Source organism: Phoca vitulina, unplaced genomic scaffold (genome assembly GCF_004348235.1).
Source record: "Phoca vitulina isolate PV1807 unplaced genomic scaffold, GSC_HSeal_1.0 scaffold34, whole genome shotgun sequence".
NCBI lineage: Eukaryota > Metazoa > Chordata > Mammalia > Carnivora > Phocidae > Phoca > Phoca vitulina.
Window position 1 is genome coordinate 332,750 of NW_022589737.1, and position 9,133 is coordinate 341,882.

Genomic DNA, 9,133 nt, shown 5'->3' on the forward strand with positions numbered 1-9,133 from the left:
GGTCCCCCAAATTCAGGTATCTATTCAGTCCCATCTAAAGTACAATCTTCCCTCATGTGTTTCTTATTTTCATTGCAGCAACATTGACCATAATCAAAAGGCAAAATTAAACACTTATCCAAACTTTCCTTATTTCCCACTAGAAGAGAACTTTCCTAGAGAAAAGTTCAAAAGTCAAAATAGTTCCCCAGCACTTCACTTATCTTTCTTCCCAAAGAAATCTTACCACCAATGGTGACTTTACACCAAAAAAAAAAAAAATTGTTCTTTTGATTTTTTTTATATAATGCTTTATTTCCCATTACAAAATACTGTAGATTTATGAACTTATCCTGAGATCACCATACCTTCCCCATGTGCCCCATTATTAGAATATGATGGCTATCTGCAATGCCTGAAAATTCAGTAGCACTTGCCTCTACTAATAAGCAGAACCTTGGTGCTGCCCTGATAACCAAGTATGTCCCCACAACTACCTGGTGCTCTGTTACATCCTCCACACCAGTGTCATTTAGTAAAAATATAATGCAAGCCACATATGTAATTCTCAACCTTCTAGTAGAGACATGAAAAAAACTAAACAGATAAATTCATTTTAATAATAAATTTTATTTAACGTAATATATCCAAAATGTTATTTATGTGTGTAATCAACATAAAAAGCTGTCAATGAGATATCTTACATTATTTTTCATATTAATCCTTCAAAGATCCAGTGTGTATTTTACAATTACATTCCACACTTATAGTGTGTCTCAGTTTTAATACTCAGTGCCATACACAGCTAGGGACTGCCATATTGGATAGTGTAGCTCCCAATTATCTTGGACCACAGCCAACGTAACCCTTGCAATAAGACTCCAAATCCTTTCTCTGTTAGTCTTGAAATAACATATGACATCTCCACCACATGTCTTTATACCCCATAAAATTAAATTTCTCTCCTCTGGAAGTTCTAATTCACTAAACTATGTCTGTAGGGCTCCACCCACCAAGTCAGTGGACACCATACTTGCCTCTCTGAAATCTAACATACTTTCCACTTACACACTACAAAATTCATCAAACACTGATCTTGTCATCTTGCCAAGACCAACTCAACAAAATTTTTCACCTCCTACTCTCTTGCAAAATGTGATATATTAAAATTATCCTGTGAAAAGTGCATGAAATTACTGTGAATATATTCATAACTTAAATGTGCTAGGTCAACCAACATGTGAAATGAAATCTTCCAAGAAAGAAATGAGGCAAGAAAACATGGCATAGGGGAAAACAAACTGGATTAGGATTCAAGCAAGGATTTCAGTCCCAGCTCTGGCACCAGGTAGTTTTATGTTCTTGGGAAGCATACGAATGTTCTGACTCTGCAAAGTGTGATGTATTATATAAAGGCACTAGATCAAACGATTCCTAAGCCCCATTCAATGTTGAAAACTCTATAATTATAGCAATTATGTTTCATAAAATAAAAAAGAATTGGGGGATTTGGATAAGGAAGAACAATCCATTTGGGAAAGAAAGTTAAAATTTCCTCTGCCATATAGTATATAAAGAAAGCACTGGAGCTTGGATACCTCATTGGAAAAAGTAACAATAACAATAAATAATAGTAATAAAAACACTATAATAAAAAAATTCCTTGGATCTCTTATCTCAATTTCAAATATTTTTTCAAGAGACGGTAATTCTGCTCAAGGTTTTCCTCAGGGCAAATTTGACATCCTTATTCCTCAGACTATAGATTAATGGGTTGAACACTGGCACAACATTAGTGTAGAACAAGGAAGACACTTTCCCCTGGTCAAGGGGCAAAATAGAAGGTGGTTTAAGGTACGTAAAACTCCTGACCCAAAGAAGAGAGAAACAGCAATTATGTGAGAGCTGCAAGTACTAAAGGCTTTGGACCTGCCTTCAGTGGAACTAATACGGAAAATGCTGGAAGTAAGGAAACCATAAGAGATAAAAATGGCAACAATGGGCACCCCAATGCCAATGGTCACAACAATAAAGACAATTAGTACATTTATATAAGAGCTGTTGCAGGAGCTCAAGGAGGGGAATGATATCACACATATAGTGATTGACAAGGTTGTCAGCACAAAACGTCAAAAATAATATATTTCCTGTATAGGCCACAGCCTCAAACACCCCCATCCCATAAACTCCCAACAAAAGGAGTAAACACACCTGAGGAGACATGGTGACTGTGTACAGCAGTGGTTTACAGATGGCGACATAGCGGTCCTATGCCATCGCTGACAGGATGTAGGATTCAGAAAAGACAAAAAAAAAAAAGAAAGAAAGAAAGAAAAAGAGCTGAGTCATACACCCTGCATAGGAAATGATGTTCTTCTTGGAGACAAAACTCATTAGCATTTTGGGGATGATGGCAGTAGAGAAACTAAAATCTATGAAGGACAAGTTGAAGAGGAAAAAGTACATGGGAATATGAAGGTGAGAATTCAGCCCAATCAGGGTTATCAGGCCCAGGTTCACCACTGTGACCACATAGAAACCTAGAAACAGGAAGAAGAGGGGCATCTGGAGTTCTGGCTCATCTATTAAGCCTGTGAGGACAAAATCTGTCACAGAGGAGGCATTATCTGCAGCCATTGTCCTCTAGGAGGGTCTGTAAGGGAAAAAGAAACAAGTCACTAGACAGAGAGAAGCCTACACACCATGGAAGTGCAAGGAGTAACGGAGAAGACAAGGATAGGAACATTTACTGAGTACTATGGGATAGGCTCTGTTCTAAATGCTGTGTGGCATTATGATTATCTCCATTTCACAGATGAGGACGCTGCACCTAAGTGACTTGCACAAGTCCCAATGCTGCTAAGTTACAGTAGAAGGTGAACTCGGGTGGTCTGGCTCCTGGGGTTTGAGGTTTTACCCCCTCTGCTACAGGACAGACCAGGTCAGGCAGGCACTCACCCTCCTGCTTGGAGTCACAATGCTGTTCTCCACTAGCTCTCATCCATCTCTTTCATGGACACTCAAACAGCCCTGGTGAACAGAAAGTGACAACTCAGAGCTCAGACCCTCGGCTTCTGCTTCTCTACTTTGAGGATCAAAACTCTAATTGTCTTGCTGAGCTGAAGAACTTGATCTGATTGTAGCTTTGGCCCAAGTCTCTTGTTCAAATTCTAGGCATGAGACAGCATCCTTTCCTAATGCCCATGATAACACGAGACTAAAGAGTTTTATTCTGGACTGGAGATCTCAGTGATGTAGTTACAGAGACTCCCTCAGGATCACTGCTCCAGAGACCCTCCCCTCTAAGGAAGAAGAAATGTTTGTGTAAGCCCTTGATAATGCTTGATGTGGTTTTTAATGACCTCTGGTTACATTTTTCACTGTGATTACATCTTTTTAAGCTATTAATTATACCAAAGCACCATGGGAAAAAATAGTAATTACTACCTTGTATTGAACCCTTACTGTTTATCAAATACTGTATTGATCCAGCACCCTCATATGAAGGATCCAAAGCAATGCACAAAAAATAGTACCTCGTTTATTCCTCACAACAGCCTTATCTATTAGACCTATAAATATCCACTTTAAAAGTGAGAAGCACACACAGCTTGTAGGTTCCAGAATCTTGAGTCAAACTATGATCTACCCAACTCCAAACTTCATAGGGGCCAGGGACCTTTCTGAGCTTCTTAAGCAAACACAAGGTGTTTAATGTATGTTACTAACAATGCCTAATTTTGTCTCCAGACACCACTCCTGCCTACTACAACTACTGCACACATTGTCAAAATCGTTCTCAGGAAGTGATTTCATTTATACAGAGACTAATAAAGTTTTGCATGGCAACTTACACTCAATGCCTTTTACCAGGGGCCCTTAATATTAAGGAAGACAGATTTCATACCCAAAAAAGAAATCTTGATTTGGGGTAATTTGAGCTTCAGTGTGCCAGTGGATTAAATAGGTTTTTGGTCCTGGATTCATGGCAAAAGTCCTCTTACAGAAGTTACTAAGTCCAAACACAAAAGCAGAAATCCATCTTCCTGCAGAAAAGTTCTACTAAAATCACTGCACGCACGCCTCTGTGTGTTTGTGTGTGCACACACATCCATGAGGACTTGCTCACCCTCAGCTAAGACTCAGCAATGACAGTGCCTCATCTTTTGATTTACACTTAGAATTAACATGTCCCAGAGTAACTCCAGTAATCCTAATCCTTGTTCTCAATCCCACTGCACAAATTCTATAAACAGAAAAAAACAACTCATTAAAATGAATGAAATTAAGCTCTCCTTGAGAACCAAGTACAGAGAAGTTGAGGGTTCCCTGAAAGCTCTAGGGGAATTTTGTTACTTCAGAGACAGTTGCCATGGCAACCTCATTTCCAAATGTATCTTAAACAGGGCTTCTCTAAAGTCCTGTTACCTGATGACTTGCTCCAGTACAGCAGAGAACAAAAAAGCTGTTTTGCCCTTTCCATTTGTACAGTACTGTTGCCTTTCCAAAACTAGAATCTCTGAAATGGCTTTCTTCTTATATTTGTTTCTAACTTAAACTATACATTATAAATACAACATTACAGGACATATGAAGATTTACATACAGTAAAATGCCTTTGCATATATGTCTCATGCATGTGCATTGGCTCTCAGACTTCTAGTAGACCATCAAAGTTGCACAAGTATGGTCCCAAATCAATCCTACGTATCATAGGATTCCCAGCTTCAATAAGAAGCACAAACCTGGCCAGAGAGAAGAGATGGCACCTGACTGGCCTCCATGTGAAAAAGCTTTGATTAGCTCCTGAGAAAATAGATAGAATTCAACTCATCTTTCAGTAATCATATGTCTGTATATTGTTACTGTTAAATTGATTTTTTTCATTGTTCCAGGATGGTTTTTTTATTTTAATTTTTTATTTAAATTCAATTTAGTTAACATATAGTATATTATTAGTTTCAGGGGTAGAATTTAGTGATTCATCAGTTGCATATAATACCTACTGCTCATTACATCAAGTGCCCTCCTTAATGCCCATCACTCAGTTACCCCATTGTTAAATTGATTTTAATAAACTTATCTGGCAATGTAATATGTGAGTTCGGGGATACAAAAAACAAACAAAAAAAATAAGCAAACAAACAAAAAACACAAAAAGTAAAGTACATGGTTCGTTGCCAGAAAGAAGCTTATAGTCTAATAGAGGCATCACCTATACAGGCTGTTTTTCCTATCTCTGTCCCGTCATCCCTTCATAGCTCACATTTCCCAGGGTTCATCTCTCAAATTTCCACACTATCTCTACTTCCTTTAATTCTTTTTTCTTTTTTTAATTAAAATTCAATTAGCCAATATATATAGTACATCATCAGTTTTTGATGTAGTGTTGAATGATTCATTAGTTGCTTCCTTAAATTCTTGATGAGCTCCTTCATTTCGTGGCTTCCACAATCCCTCCATATAAATGGCTCTCAAATTTGTGTCTTTATTTCTCCATTCTCTATTAAGTTCCTTTCCTGTGTACCCAACAGGATTTTTTTTTTCTGGATATTTCAAGAGACTGTCCTGTGGTCATCTCTGAACTCATCAAGTACATAAACACATGTTCCTATCTCCAAAAGTAGATGTTCTCTCAACCTCTCCATTATTTATCTGAGTATAACCAATGGTGAAGAGGTAGAGAGTAGAATTCATAAATTCTAAGCCTAGTTTTCCTAAGGCAGTCCCACCAGAAATTAATAGCTTTCTCTTTCACTCTGAAATATATCCCAGTTGAGTGAGAAGTATTCAGAGCATAAACTCCGGAATCTGGTGGACCTCAGCATAAATCCTAGTTCTGTGTCTTAGTAGCTGTGTGATCTTTCGAAATTTAACTTTTCTGTAAGTTTCCAATTTTTAATCTTAAAATGAGAAAAAGAACCACCCCTCAAAGTGTTATTTTAATGAGTAAATGATGTACCTTCTGGCACAAAGAAGATACAAAAAGCAGTTTATTAAAATGATTTATTTTTATGTATATTATTCTTAAAGATTTATTACATAAATAAAATTTATTATTTATTATACTAGTAGTAATAACTGTATCCTTGGCTGAAAGCAGTTTCAGAATGGGCTGGAACAGAAAGAAACCAAAGGCAGGGAAGTCAATTTAAAAGCTTTACATGAGCATGGGGCACCTGGCTGGCTCAGTTGGAAGAACATGTGACTGAATCTTGGGGTTGTGCATTCAATTTCCACATTGGTTGTAGAGACTACCTAAAAATAAATAAAACTTTAAAAAAAACACTTTACACAAGCAGTATAAACAAAAAAAGATAAACAGTGCCACATATTATGATATTATGATGAAATACCAAACAGGATTTCATATCTATATGGCTTGAGAGAGAACAACAGAAAAGCGGCACAAATCAAATTTGGTTGTTTCCAAGCCCAAACTGTGACAGAAATGGGAAAATAAGGAGGTGGAAGGATAAAGAGCTGGATTTTAGACAAGATCATCAAATGCTGGTGGGACTTACAGACAACAATGATCAGAAAGAAGTAGAAAATGGAAAATCAGGGGCACCTGGGTGGCTCAGTTCTTAAGCGTTTGCCTTCAGCTCAGGTCATGATCCCAAGATCCTGGGATCCAGCCCCACATCCGGCTCCCTGCTCTGCAGGAAGCCTGCTTCTCCCTCTCCCACTCCCCCTGCTTGTGTTCCCTCTCTCGCTGTTTCTCTCTCTGTCAAATAAATAAATAAAATCTTTAAAAAAAAAGAGAGAAAATGGAAAATCAGAGACTTAATAAAAGAGATTGAGATATAAATTGTGGGATCACCTGAATAGAGGAGATCACAGAAAAAATAGGAAAATGGCTTCAAGGAGTTGTGTTTAAAGACAGGATAGTTAGGGGTAACGTTTGAACCTTTCAAAAATGCCAAAAGATAAAGGAAGAAAGAAATTGGCCAACAAAAATGTCAAAAAAAGCAAGCATAGCAATTAAGAGCAAGAACTGGGGGACGCCTGGGTGGTTAGTCAGTTTAGCTTCCAGACTCTTGGTTTGTCTCAGGTCTTGATCTCAGGGTTGTGAGATCGAGCCCTGAGTTGGGCTCTGTGGTCAGCAGGGAATCTGCTTGAAGATTCTCTCCCTCTGCCCCTTCCCCCCACTCTCTCTCACACTCTCTTTCTCTCTCCCAAATAAATAAATAGATATTAAAAAAAAAAAGAGCAAGAACTGGGGAAAACAAACTTAGAATTAAACCCTAATATCTATAATATATATATAATATCTATAATATATAATATAATAATAATTATATATATAATTATATGTATAATTATATAAATATAATATATATAATATAATTGCAAGTATATTCACTATAGTATCTATATTCCTTATTTCCTGGGGGAACCTGAGTAACTTAACCTAATTAATACTTAGTGTCCCAATCTAAAACACAGGATTAAATAAATAAATAAATAAATAAAATAAAAAATAAAAAATTTAAAAACAGGATAATAATACCAAACTGGCAGATATTTGTAGGACTGAATTATACTCTCATGAATATTCATTTAGTAAATATTAGTTGAGTTCACAAAATGTCAGAGAGGTCAAGGTAGAGAAAAAAATTTATTTTATTTTATTTATTTATTTGACAAAGTGAGAGAGCACAAGCAGGGGGAGCAACAGAGGGAGAGGGAGAAGCAGGCTCCCCACTGAGCAGGGAGCCCAATGCAGGGGCTGGAGCCCGATGCAGGGGCTCAATCCCAGGACCCTGGGATCATGACCTGAGCTGAAGGCAGAGGCTTAACCAACTGAGCTAACCAGGCGCACAAGGTAGAGATTTTAAGAGTAAGGGATAAATAATGTTGATGTAGGAGAGAACATTAGGGTTCAAAGCCAATGGCCAAGAAAGAATTCTTGAGACATCTTTGGTACAAAAAGGTGATTTTGTTAAAGCACGGGGACGGGGCCCATGGGCAGAAAGAGCTGCAATGGGGTCATGTGTGGCCCATTATATACTTGGGAGGGGGTTAGAGATAGCATAAGTCTCTAAGGAATTTTGGAAGCAAGGTTTCCAGGACCTTGAGGGGGCTAGCTGTTGTCAGGAAAAGGTAAACAATGTCCACAATAGCCAAACTATGGAAAGAGCCAAGATGTCCATCAACAGATGAATGGATAAAGAAGATGTGGTATATATATACAATGGAATATCATGCAGCCATCAAAAGGAATGAAATCTTGCCATTTGCAACGACGTGGATGGAACTGGAGGGTATTATGCTGAGCGAAATAAGTTAATCAGAGAAAGACATGTATCATATGACCTCACTGATAAGAGGAATTCTTAATCTCAGGAAACAAACTGAGGGTTGCTGGAGCGGTGGGGGGTGGGAGGGATGGGGTGGCTGGGTAATAGACATGGGGGAGGGTATGTGCTATGGTGAGCGCTGTGAATTGTGTAAGACTGTTGAATCACAGACCTGTACCTCTGAAATAAATAATACATTATATGTTAAAAAAAAAAAAAAAGATAGTAGGAAGGGAAAAATGAAGGGGGGGAAATCAGGGGGGGACGAACCCTGAGAGACTATGGACTCTGAGAAACAAACTGAGGGTTCTAGAGGGGAGAGGAGTGGGGGGATGGGTTAGCCTGGTGATGGGTGTTAAAGAGGGCACGTTCTGCATGGAGCACTGGGTGTTATACGCAAACAATGAATCATGGAACACTACATCAAAAACTAATGATGTAATGTATGGCGATTAACATAACATAATTAAAAAAAAGGAAAAGGTCATTTATTACCGTCTAATAAAACCTTAGTCATGAGACCCTTCAGATGTAGATCGGTGGGCCATATGCTTTGGGGGATGATTGCCAAAACATATCTTGGGGGCTTTAGAGATAAAGGAAGTTTCCAAAGGAATTTTTATACGTTAAAGTAGACTTACAGAATCCTGGTGGGGGTAGGGGGGGTCAGGCTAGGATTGCCTTTTGCCCTTAGCAAAGTATTAACATTGAGGCAGCTGAGTCCCTAGAGGAAGGCCACTCTGCGTGTTTCAAGGACTTGTCAGTGGGCTGTAGGTAGTAAGGAAATTTAGTAATTTTTCTTCTGCCTTTGTTTCCCACATCAATGTTACTAAAGGGAAAAAAGAACTGAA

The 9,133-nt window shown here is 38.2% G+C and overlaps 1 pseudogene; it reads right to left on the bottom strand.

The window, feature by feature from the left end:
- Positions 1–695: 695 nt before the first annotated feature.
- LOC116645896 lies at positions 696–4,636 on the bottom strand (annotated as a pseudogene).
- Between the last annotated feature and the right edge of the window lie 4,497 nt (positions 4,637–9,133).